The sequence below is a fragment of the Microcebus murinus genome, chromosome 10, assembly GCF_040939455.1.
Source record: "Microcebus murinus isolate Inina chromosome 10, M.murinus_Inina_mat1.0, whole genome shotgun sequence".
NCBI lineage: Eukaryota > Metazoa > Chordata > Mammalia > Primates > Cheirogaleidae > Microcebus > Microcebus murinus.
In genome coordinates, this window is record NC_134113.1 from 5072104 (window position 1) to 5084741 (window position 12638).

Sequence of the window (12638 nt, forward strand, 5' to 3'; positions counted from 1 at the left end):
CTGAGGTCGGGCGGGGCTGAGCCTCTGCGGTAGGGCGGGGTCGCTCACTTCCCCCTGGCTGAGGCTGGCTGTCATCGTCCCCTGGTCACAGGTGAGGAGCTGAGCCTGCTGCCCGGGTCAGGGCACCCTCTCTCCGGGGCAGCCGGGAGTCAAGCCCAGGGCCCGCTCTGCCCGCTGCTCCGTCCCCGCAGAACTGCTATTCTCGGCCTCGCCACCATTCCCGGCGCCTCCCCTGCGGCCCTGGCCCTGTTATGCCGACAGGACAGGATTGGCAGCTGCACCTGCCCCGTTAGGACGTGAAGCACAGCACGCTCTGAGGACAGAGCCAGGCGCCGCCCGGGCGGGGGTCCCCACCAGCGGCAGTCTACAGATGAGGAAACTGAGGGCCAAGGAGGCCAAGGGCCGCGCTGGGTCCGTGGGGTCGCCTGTGTTTCAGCTTTGGGAAGGGAAGTGGGTGTCCTCCCCTCCCCGGCCCCTTCTGGTTCTCCTTGCCGCCTCTCAGCAGACACCCTCCCGGCGAGCCAGCGTGGCTGGGTGTCCCCACGCTGGGGCATCTCGCTGGCCCTGGGCGCTGGGGCTCCGCAGCAGGCGGGCTGCAAGGCCCTCTGGGAGCTGTTCCTAGACTCAGCGGCCCCAAGCGTGTGGCAGGCCCCGTGCGGCCGGGTTTCTCCAGAGTGTTGGGGCCTGTGTCTTTCCTCCCCGGGTTGAACGCCAAACCGGGAGCTCAGACTTCACCCTGAGGGCGCAGCTACAGGGGGTCTGTAAGCAGTGGGTGGCGAGGTCAGGGCGCTTCTGTACCAAGACCGCCCTGGCTGCAGTGGGAGGGACGGGCTTTCACCCCATAAAAAACTAATTAGCACAAGTGGCTGCTGAGTGTATTATTGCTGCATAACAAATTGCCACAAACTTTGCCGCTTAAAACATGACCCGTTTATCGTCTCACGGGTCTGTAGGCTGGGGGTCTGGCAGGCGGGGTGGGCACCCTGCTCGGGTGCCAACATCAAGGTGTCAGCTGGGCTGCGCCCTAACCTGGAGGCTCCTAGGAGGAGGAATCCGCTCTTGGGCCAGGTCCGGGTGTCGGCAGGATTGGCTTCTTGTGGCTGCAGGACTGCGGTCTCGCTTCCTCGCTGGGTGTTGGGGGCTCCTCTCTGCTTCTCAGCTCCCTGCCCCGAGCCCCCCCTGCCTGTGCGGAACCCTCCCACGGTGGGATCTCTCCAGCCGCGGCTGCTGCCACCAGCCAAAGAAAACGCTCTGCGTTAGGAAGACTTGGGTGGCAAAGGCCGGCGTGTGGATAATCTTCTTATCTTGAGGTCAACTGACCAATCACCTTAATTGTGTCTACAGAGTCCCCTTCGCCGTGTAGCATAACCACGGGTGGCACTGGGGAGGGAGGTCACGGGGCTGGCTTAGAACCTGCCTGCCCCGTGCACTCCGGAGGGCTGTCAGGGCTGGGAACGGTCCGTGCCGGGGCCAGAAGAGAAACGCGTGTTCACACTTGTGGGCAGAAGGGAGGTGGCAGGACAGGGAGGAGGCAGGAGGTCTCTACAGAGAGAGTCCCCAGGGATGAGGTTATGGCCATTGGTGCCTGCAGGCCACACTGTTGGCGTCCCTGCAGGGCACCTGGCCTGGGGAAGCGTCCTGGGTCCTGGCACCCCGATCACCACATCTGGGGTCCCAAATCTCTGGCCAACAGCCAGCCACAGCTGCGGCGTCTGCACACTGAGCACCTACTACGTGTCCGGCCCCCAGCAGGCAAGCCCCACAATGTCACAGACAGCACACTGGGGCTGGGGACGCTGCCCAGGGCTCTGGCCCCACAGCCGGCATTCCCAGCCAGCGGGTGGCCCTGCATGCTGGGGGACCTGGCCCTACAGCCATGGGGAGGCCATGGCTTCACTGTGACACATGGCTCCCATGGTCGGGGGAGAGAGGGAGCAGCTATGGGCAGCCGGCAGGCCCCAGCCACCGACAAAGGCACACGGATGACAGTGACAAGCCAGCCTCATGCTGCAGAGGGAGGCAGGCTGGGAGGCTGCGCCTGGCTGCTGTGGCTCCTCCCAGCCTCCAGGCCCTGGGCCGGGTCTCCCCGCCTCAGGGCCTCCCTCTCTTCCCAGGTGAACAAATGAGGTGATCGCAAAGCCCCCCAGGCCCCATGAAAGCGCCCCCTGCGCGGTGAGTCAGGCCCTCTGGACGGACACGCTCACCAGGGGGCGAGCGCCTCGCCCACCTGTCCACGGCACACAGGTGGCAGGACGGTCTCGTGGCCCTGGACACAGCTGCGCTGGGGCCAGCAGTTCAAATCCCTGCTTGGCCACATCCTTGCTGGGTGACTTGGGGTGTCTAAATCTTTGAGCCCCTACTCTTTGAATTTAGAAAATGGAGGGGCTGGGGTTGGTACCCCAAAATCTCGAAGGAGAAGGGAGGGACTATGGGTCCTTGGGCGGGTGGGGGCTGCTCCCCGAGGCGGGCGGGGGGAGGTGGGGAGACATGTCGAGCCTGGGCCGGCTGGTCACGCACACGCCAGAGCCTGGCGGGGGTCCCAGCGCCCGGCACCCCCTCTCACAGGGGCCTCTGCAGGCATGGAGCTGGGTGCCTCATGCCCCCAGTGTCTAATTAAATGGCAGCGCTTTTGACGTGGCAGGTGATCTTCTCGGGAAGCCTGGCTTTAAATTTAGCTCCCTCCCCAGCCAGCCCTTTGAAAAGGCAGCTCTCGGCGGAGGGAGCAGCGTGAGTCATCGCCGGCCGCCCTGAGCAGCGCGTCTGCGTTTGCGGGGGAGCAGGCCTCCCGAAGGCAGGGAGATAGTAAATAGGGAGGGAGGATCGGCCGCGGGATGCGGGCGGCGGGCTCGGTCCGACACGCAGTAGGTGCTCAGCAGCGGGTGGGGCGGCGTGTCCCAGGCAGCCTGTGCGGCCACCACTGCGTGTCTCCCCGGCCTGGCCGAGTGGAGCGGCAACGCATGTCTCGAATGGTCCACGGTGACCGGCTGCGTGCTCTGTCTCGCCAGATTCACACGGTCACGCCTTGGCAGGTGGCCCGAGCGTGGGGGCCGAGAAAGGCTCCCCCACCTCCCAGAGGTGGCCACGCCCGTCCCCGGCACCATTAGCGTTGCCTCACATGGCAAAGGGGCGAAGCCCGCTACAGATGGCACCGGTGAGGGTCTGGAGAGGGGATCATCCGGGATTATCCAGGTGGCCCTCACGCAGTCACGTGTGTCCTCGTGAGAGAGGGACGCAGGGCGCTTCCAGAGGAGACCGCGGGGGAGGAGCAGAGTGGCGAAGTCTCTGGCCTCTAGGACCAGCCACCAGCCACGAGCCGCGGACGCCGGCAGCCACCGACGCCGGAAGGGGCCAGGACGGCCTCCTGGAGCCTCCGAGCGCACGGCCCTGCTGGCGCCGTGATTTTGGCCCAGGGAGGCTCACGTCAGACTTCCGGCCTCCAGGACTAAACATTTTTCGGTCACTGGTCACGCCGCCGCAGGTCACTAGCGCACGGAGAGCCCGCTGGGGAGGGGCGAGATTCAAACCCAGATCCAAGCAGTTCAGAGTCCACGCTCTTTCCTGCCCGGCCCGGAAAGCCAGAGGGACATGGGTAGGATGGAGCTCCTGCCAAGAGCCAAGTGCCAAGCACGCCTTTATTGTGGGTTAATCCCAACAGGAGTGCTGCCTGTTATGGCACGCCTCTCATTTGATCCCCACGTGACCCTTTGAGTCATTCCCATCGTGCAGACGAGGAAACTGAGGCTCAGAGAGACAAAGTGGTTTTCCGAGGCAGGGGCGGCGCCGTGGGGAAGGGGAAGGTGCGGGCGGGAGCGCGGCGGGGGCTGGGCAGCCTCCTGCGGATGGGGACCGAGGAGGCCGGGCAAGCGGGCGGGCCGCAGGGACGGGGGAGGAGACCGTGTCGCATTCTGTGGACACGAGCTGACGAAGCCGCGGCACCCCATGGCGCCACCCACCAGGCCGTGAGCCTCCTGGAGGGAGCCGCCCGCGGCCGGGCTCAGGGCCCAGTGGCAGGGGCGGGATGGGGGCGGGGAAGCGCCCCACACGCGTGCACACGGCTCCCTCACACGCAGGGGATCACGCACACGCCACCACACACGGAGAACACGCACAGATACACCCACCGCACGGGGACTCCAGAAAAGGGACAGGCCCACCCACTCCACCCACCCCTGCGTGTCAACACAGGCAGTCGCACACGCCACCACACACACCACACACCACACACCACACATACCACATACACTACACACCATACACACCACACATACCACATACACTACACACCATACACATCACACCACACCCCACACACACACACCACACACACCACACACGCCACACACCACACATACCACATACACTACACACCATACACACCACACATACCACATACACTACACACCATACACATCACACATACCACATACACTACACACCATACACACCACACATACCACATACACTACACACCATACACATCACACATACCACATACACTACACACCATACACACCACACATACCACATACACTACACACCATACACACCACACATACCACATACACTACACACCATACACATCACACCACACCCCACACACACCACATACACTACACACCACATACATCACACATAACACACACCACACAAATACCACACACACACCACACACCACACGCCACACACACACACCACACGCCACATACACTCACACCACACACACCACACACCCCACACACAAACCACACACACACCACACACACATACCACACACACTACACGCCACATACATCACACATAACACACACCACACACACACCGTGCGGCTGGGCTCCCAGCTCCCTGCCCGTCCCTCACTCCACGCGTGTCCCCTACGGCCGTGGTGTCGGGTGCTGAGAGCCCGACACGGCAGACACAGCCTCTGCCGGCTGGGCACGCCGCGCTGAGCACAGCCGAGCGACACCCACAGACCCGCTGCGCCCCAGCCCCGCCCCTGCCGGCCCCAGGCTCTCCACCTGCTTTGTCACCTCGCCGGTCCTGGGCCCCCTCTCGCCACGGGGCCAAGCGTGCCCCACCCTGGACGGCACGCCCTGCGCCGGCAAGCGCATCCGCCCACGCGGCCACGCGGCCCCCTGTGAGGGAGGCCCTGCTGTCCCCGCCCCGTGCGGAAGGAAACTGGCGTCGGGGGCTCTGCGCTGTGCCGGAGGCCACAGGGCCAGTTAGGGACCAGTGCTGCCTTGCCACAAAGCCCCGGAGCCTGACCACCGGGCAACACCGCCTTCCCAGCCCCGGCCACCCTCTGCCCGGCGGCCGAGCAGGCGCTGTCCTCCCTGAGCCCTGTGGTGGCCCTGCCCGTGCCCTGTCGGGGGGTTCACGGGCACACCCTGCCCTTGGTTGGCGGCTGTCCCCATAGGCGGGGCCCATATCTGGTCCCTCGGGGCAGATTCAGTCTCCGGCCCAAGGCAGCTGCTCAAGCCATGTCCACTGGCGGAGAGGAGGCCTGTGAGAATGGTGGGGAAACCGAGGCACTGCAATGTGGCAGGCTTCCTGTGGGTGCACCCTGGCCTAGTCCCACCAGCTGGCTGCCCTGGGCTCAGCGCTGAGCCTCTCTCATCCTTGAAAGGGGCACGGGACGTGCCGTCTGGACCCCTCGTGCCATCGGCATGGGGTCATGTGGAGTCAGGCCGCCTCCACCTCTTGCTGACACTGGTTCCCTCTGGTTCCTCAGCAACACGACTTCCTGGAGGCGCTCCCTGTGTGTTAAGGAAGGGACTGCCCGCGAGCCAAACGCGGAGCCTGGGCTTGGACGACGGGCTTGAGCCCCCGTTCTGCCCCTTGCCGGCTGTGTGGCTCAGAACAGGTGTCCTAGCCTCTCCCAGCCCCACTGCCTCATCTGTAAAATGGGAGGGCAGCGCCCAGCACTCTGGTGAGGAGTAAATAAAATAAAACTAGGTCTGAAGGGTTCAGTTTCTGGCGAGGTTCAATCCATGTTTATAAAAATAAAATCAGACCCGCCGAAGCAGGCAACTCCGGGTGGCATCAATTTTAGGGCCGGTCCTCCAGGGGTTCCGTTTTCCCTCCTAAATCGAGGAGTCTATAAACCATCTCCACCGCCCTCCGTGGGGTCCTGGGGGGGCTGCAAGGTCCCCCCAGCACCTTCTTTACAACCCCAGGTCACTGGGCCAGCACAGAGGAAGGTGGAGAAACTGAGGCTCACTGGCTTGAGGCCACACACAGAGGCCAGCTGTGCTGGGCAGGTGGAAACCGGGCAGCCGGGGGAGAGACAGGGGCGGGGAGAGCCCGGGCACTGGTCCGGGAGGGTCAGGACCAGGGCTCTCCCCGCGGGAAACCTGGACGGAGCATCTGCCCGCTGTGCGGGTCCGCGCCCTGCTCGGGGTCGGGCTGGCAGGACTGACCGCCGGGCAGCAGGGCTGGGCGGCGCCGGCAGGTGCGGGGCAGGTGCGGGGCAGGGGGCTGGGCCCAGCAGGGAGCAGGTGCGTGGGGGAGGAGTGGAGAGCCAGACTGGGGAGGGGAGAGGGGAGAGAAAAGGAAGCAGAGAGGGAAGGAACAAAGGAGAGGGGACGAGAAGGAAGAAAGCAAAGGAAGGCAGGAGAGGGGAGAGGAGAGGAAGGAGTGAAAACGAGGAAAGAAGGAAGTAGAAAGAGAAAGTGCGAGGGAAGAGCCGCGCGAGGAAGGGAGCGGGAGCGAGGGACTCCGAGAGGAAAACCGGGAGGAGCACAAAGGGAGAGAAAGCTCGAGCGCGGACGGAGAGCGATTGCGAAAGAGGAATGAGCGGAGGACGCAGGAGCGCGGGAGAGAGAGGGAGCGCGGGGAGCGCGAGGGAGAGGGGGAGGCGGCGCGCGCGGGCGAGGGGAGCGGCGAGGGCAGCCGGCGGGAGCGCCGCGGGCCCGCGGAGGGCGGCAGAGGGCGCGGAGCTCGGGCGGGCGGCAAAGAGCGCGGCGGCGGCGGCGGCGGCGAGCGCGGGGCCCGCGAGCATGAGCGCGGCGGCGGCGGGCGCGGCGCGGGGCTCGGGGCCGGCGGGCGGCTGGGCGGCGCGGGCCGCCGAGTAGCCGCGGGCGGCGGCGGGGCAGCGCGGGCATGCGGCCGGCCGCCGGACCCCGAGCCCGAGCCCCAGCCCCAGCCCCAGCCCGGGCGCCGCGCCGCGCCCCGTGCGCCTAGGAGCGGGCGCCTTTGGACTCCGGCCCGGAGCCCCTGATCCCCAGTCCCCGCAGCCCCCAGAACCCGGACAACTGTTGCGGCGGCGGCGGCGGCGGGGGCACCGCAGAGACGTGGGCAGCCCCCGCGCCCCAGCAGGCGGCTCCCGCGGGCGCCGGCTCCCGGCTGCGGAGCGAGGAGCGAGCGGGCGGCGGGCACGAGGTGAGCGGCGCCCGCGGCGGGCGGGCAGGGGCCGCGCGGGGGAGGGGCGCTCCGGGCCGGGGTCGAGCGCCTGGGAAAGGGGCCGGGGCGGAGCTCCTGGCGGAGGAGGGTCTGGGTGGGTGGGGGGCGGGGTCTTCGGCGCAGCGGCTCCGGAGAAGGGGTGCGGACGCCCGGGGCGGGCAAGGGTGGGCGCACTGGGAGAGGCGCATAAGGTGCACTGGGGGGTTCGGGCGCTTTAGAAGGGGGCCAGGTAAGACCAGGGGTGAGTCTGGGGGCAGGAGCCATGTGGGACAGCCGGTGTTCTAGCTCTGGGGTCCGCGCCAGCGCTCACCGCGGTCGGGATCGCTGAACCTTGGAGAGGAAGGGGCCCGGTCCAAAGAACAGTCCAGGGCTCATCGTGACGGGACGCGGCGGCAGGGACCGCGGCGGCAGGGACCGGAATCCGGGTCCGAGGTGGGGACTGGCGTCCAAGGACCGAGTCCGGGAGCGCAGTGAGCCCGGAGCCCGGTGCGCACTTGACAGGGTCTGGAGCCACATTGCGGACCCTGAAGGCTTCAGGGGCCCCAGCTGGGAGTCGCGAGGGATGAGGAAGGCTCCCCAAGTGCGTGCCCCTAGGTCCGAGCCAGCCGCGTGGACCCCGCGGAACCGCTGCTGCCTCCCAGGGCCGGATCAATATTGAGCCCGCGCGCCGGGGGCTGAGTGGCCGGGCAGCGGCCTTTGGAAGCTCATTAGCGCCAGCGGTTGCCATGGCAACGAGACCCCAAGCATCTTCAGGTTATATTTATTCTAATTATTATTATCATTATTAGTATTAGTATTTGCTATCCAGCCAGAGGGGGGAAAAGGGGGAGAGAAAGCCAGCGCCACCATAGCCCGCAACTGTTACCTCTTTGGAAAGAACCAACAAGGACTGGGCAGCTGACCAGGCCGGGTCCCTGCTGGGGTCCCATCGTGGGTGTTACCTGCCCCAGCCGCACCCTGGGGCAACGGGCAGGGAAGGGGTTACATAATCTGCGGGAGGGTGTCAGTGTGCGTCTCTTTGTGTCTCCCCGCCTCTCTTGGCCTGCTGACCCCTCCTCTTAGTGACTGTTCCTGCCCAGGGACCCCTGGGATGGGCAGAGCAGAAAGTGCCCTCTACCAGGAATCCCTGGGAGTGGCCTCCAGCCCTCTGTCCCCTGCTGGGTGACCTTGAGCAAGGCTCCTGCCTCCTCTGAGCCTGTTTCCTCATCTGTAAGACAGACCGAGAGCCGCTCCCACCACAAAAGGTTGCTGTGAGGTCACGCTGGGAAAGCCCTGCAAGTTCCCGGTGAGCACTGGTGGCTGGGTGACCCCAGGCAGCTGCCCACACGTCTCTGGACCTCCGTTTCCTAGACTGCTCCAGGCATTGTCTGAGGTGTTCTCACTCACTGTCGTCCTGTGAATGTCACTGCTGCCGTGACTGAAATGCCCTGGCGCTGGTAACTTTAGCCCCGTCCAGGCCCAGGCTGCTGGGCCTTCCTCCCGCCTGCACCGCTGCTTCCTCACCTGATTGTGATTGTCCCAGTGTGGCCGGGAATCGGCGGTCCTGCGGGAACCATGCGGACTCTTTACCAACAGGCAGGCTGTGGGCTTTGGTCGGAAATGTCATTCGAAACCAGAATCAAAATACCCCCCCTCCCAGCCCGCATCCCTGGTGTCAACCAGGATGATCCCCGTACCCATCAGGGTGGCCTAGAATTGGGGGTCCCTCCCGTCCCCTGGATCTGTGACTGCTCCGTGCAGGACACCTCTGCAGGCAAGCCATCTCTCCAGAGAGGCTGTCTGCTGTCCGTGTCCTGGCTGGAGGTTGAACGTGGCACAGGAGATGGCCAGGAAGTTCTGCAGCCGGGCAGCCCCTGCCCCTCTCGGCTCAAGCTGAAAGCCAGAGGCAGGATTTATGCCTATTTGCTTAGTGTCGCCGTCACGCTGTGTCCCGGCTCTGTCTCAGGCATCTGGGAGGTATGGGACTGACGAAGTGAGGTGAGGGAAGCAGTTTGGCTTGGAGCTGGCTGCGTGTGCATGTGCGTGCATGTGCGTGTGTGTGCATGTGTGTGCAGGTGTGTGTGTGATATCCCATCCCGATAATCCTGAGTCACCCAGCCTGGAGCCCGTCAGGGCAGCTGGACTGGGCAGAGGAGTGGGGCAGGGCCAGTGCCGCTCAGACCTTTGTGGGTGAGACAGAAAGCAAGGGGGCCCTGCCCAGAGGGAGGCCGCCTGAGCGCCATTCCCTGTTACCGGTTGTCCGCCCATCCGTCCGCGCCCATGCGTTCCTTCACACCCTTCTTCAGCCGAGCCTGTGAGCCCCCTTGCCTGCCACTGACGGGCACGGCTCTGCCTTTGGCAGCGCTTGAGGAAGCAGACTCGGAGGTGTGCCTGGCCCAAGCCGCTAGGCCGCGGGGTGCGTGAGGGGGCACATGCAGCACGTGCGGAGAGCACCTGCCCCCCACGGAGACTGGAGGGGTCAGGGCCTGGCCAGGAGGACAAGCATGCATCCGCCAGAAGAACGGGGAGAAGGTGTTCTGGCAGAGACCCTCTGTGGGCAAAGGTGCAGACACCCGGGAGGCAGGCTGGCACCTCTGGACGTCGTGGGGGGGGGGAGGCGGCACAGCTGCAGCAGGCCAGGCAGGGCCAGCACGGCCCACCTGGGTGCGGGTTTGCATAGCGTGCGGGGCAGGGAGGAGCGGGGTGGCCAGGTTCGGAGCCCGGATGGCCTCTGGTTGGGCTGCCCATGGCTGAGGTAGGCAGAGGGAGGGAGGGAGGGGGAGTTTGAGACAAGAAAATGAATCTGGTCTCCAGCTCTAGGATGCTCAGCCCGACCCCACTGGCCCCTGCTCCCGGCCACACCGCTGCCGGCCCCTGCTGCCTGCAGCCCACGCCCTCGGCTTCCACAGGGGAGGTGGCAGGTGGACACCATGTCCAGCTGTCCCCGCCGTCTGTGTCTACGATAAAGGGCTTGACTGGCACAGGCTCGCAGCTGTGCCCCCCATGGCAATGGGCTGCGCTCGGCAGGGAACGTGGAGGCGGACGGCTGAGCAGGACCCATCGCCCGGTCCTCACGCCGGCCCGCGAGCGGCAGTTGCAGATCCTGTTGTGCAGATGAGCGGTTACTACGTAAACACAGCTAGCACTGTGCCCCTGACCACGACACTGGTCGCCTGGCCCGATGGCGAGGTGGGGGCCATGAGCCCCTGTGGGTCAGGGTCCCTGAAGTCTGGCTCCTAGTCACTGCCCTGTTGGCTTTCCTCTGGACCGACTGACCCAGAGTGTGGCGCACCTTACGCTTAGATGCCAGGTGTCACCTCCCTTCTGGGTGGTGCTCTACCTCCATTAACCCAGCCTCTGTCGCTTTGGCTGCTCCGCAGTTGACTGGCATCACAGATTCACACTGATCTTCCCCGGATCCCCCCCAAGGGGCTTCTCCCAGCCTGCCTGTGCCTTTCAGAAGTTACTGAAACAGTAGGCAACCGCTAAGAACAGTGGGGCCTCCTCTCCTAAACGCTTTCTATAAGGGGGGGTGCTGGGCGTCTGGAGCTGATGTAAGGGGAGCCACATGCTCCTGGGGACACCCAGGTGCCGTCAGCTCTGGCTCACTCTGCACAGGGCCTGGCAGGGGGGAGGTCCCATGTCTCCCTCCCTCCCTGTTTCCACCGCTTCCCTCCTTCCTCTGGTGCACACATTCCTTGGCCCCTACAGGTGAGCCCCCTGGGGAGGTGGAGGAGACCCCAAGGCCACTGAGACCGCCCGGAGGCACCTCCCAGCCTAGACGTGCTAGTGCCTGTGCCCGGTTAACGACCGGCTCTGTGAAGATGTCATTCCGTAGCTGCGACTGTGGATGTCCTGGCGCTGCTACCATGCCGATGTGCCCCCTCTCCCCACCCCTCCCCAGCTGGGCCAAGCGCCGCCCTCCTCTCCTCTTAGCTGCGACTCAGTTGGAATGCTCAGCAGGGCCTCCCTTGGCATCCTGACTTCCCACGCACTGGCAACAGCCACTCTGAACCCAGGTTTTCTTCTTCAGCGACTTGGGGACACGGTGCCTCTGGGAGTGCCAGAAAGGCACCAGCAGGGCCTTTGTCGTGGGAGCCCGCTCTGCCTTGCCTGCATGGGGGGCAGGTGTCAGGCTAAGATGGGGGCAGCTGCAGCAGCTCCAGGGCCCGCGTGCTAGGCTGGGCTGGGCGAGGCCCCAGGAGCTGCTCGTGGAGGGAGCTTGGGGCTTATCCCTGGCTTCCCCATATACAGATGGGGCCATTGAGGCCCAGAGTGGCTGGGAACAAGCTCAAGGTCACAGTGAATGGGGCACCCTTGAGGTCCCAGGTCGTTCTCCCATGGGTTGCCGGTGAGGTGGGCATTGTCCAGAGGCCTCTGAAGCCGCCGCCATGGTGGAGGTACAAACATCCCTTGGATGATGAAATTTCCAAGAACTGCCCCCCACCCAGGCTCCCTTGGGAAAAGGCTTCGGAATCTCTCCCTCCCTGGCCATCCAAGCAGAAAAGCAGAAGCCGAGATGAAATGCAAATTCCGCCTGTCCCATGCTTTCCCACGTCAACCATGAATGGAGGGCCTACGTCGCCGCGTGCTCTCCGCGGCCCCCTCCCCTCCCCTCCTCCCGAGTGGGGCGCGCACACCCCGGTCGCCGCCCATCTGTCTGCACGCGCCCCTACCTCAGCAGATGTGCGCCAATACGCCTTGAAGAAATTAAGAAATAATGCATGAGTTTCCCAAATTACACCCATTTAACACTGAATTAAGTTCTGGAAACTCTTAGCAGAGCCCTGGGAGGGAGAAAAAAAAATTTTTTTTTTTTGGTTCACACTTCCCTGGAAAATAAGACAAACCGTGATCTTTTAAAACCCAGCTACATAATCTGATTATTCCTCCCTGACAAGCCTCGCAGAGCCGCCGCCAGCGGAGGGAGCCGCCGGCCGCCCGGCTGCTGCGGAGAGATTTGCATTGGGAAATTGGGCTGGGAAAGTTTGTCTCCCGTGCCAGATTCCGAAGCTCCTCGTCGCCTGATGGGCTCAAAATAAAGTGCCGTTTTCTTAGATATTGGCACAAATTAAAAATAAAGGCAAATTCCTTCCATAATCCAGTTGGAGAATTTCCTCCGAGGCTCCCTGAGCGTGTTACGGAAACGACGGCGATTTGCTTTCGCTTCTGGTTCCTTTCCTTTGTCGGGAGAACTGTACGCGCAGCTGGATCTACAGACCGGCAGCACACGCATTAGCGTCCATTCATCCCGCCCTTGG

General features: G+C 64.5%; 1 protein-coding gene across 1 annotated transcript in view; it reads left to right on the forward strand.

Moving 5' to 3' along the window:
* Positions 1-7177: 7177 nt before the first annotated feature.
* The window catches only part of SHISAL1 (shisa like 1), a 71777-nt gene continuing 66316 nt past the window's right edge, over positions 7178-12638 (forward strand). Inside the window, exon 1 of the mRNA XM_076006924.1 lies at positions 7178-7377. The gene's annotated coding sequence lies outside the window, so the exon portion shown is untranslated. The remainder of the gene's footprint in view (positions 7378-12638) is intronic.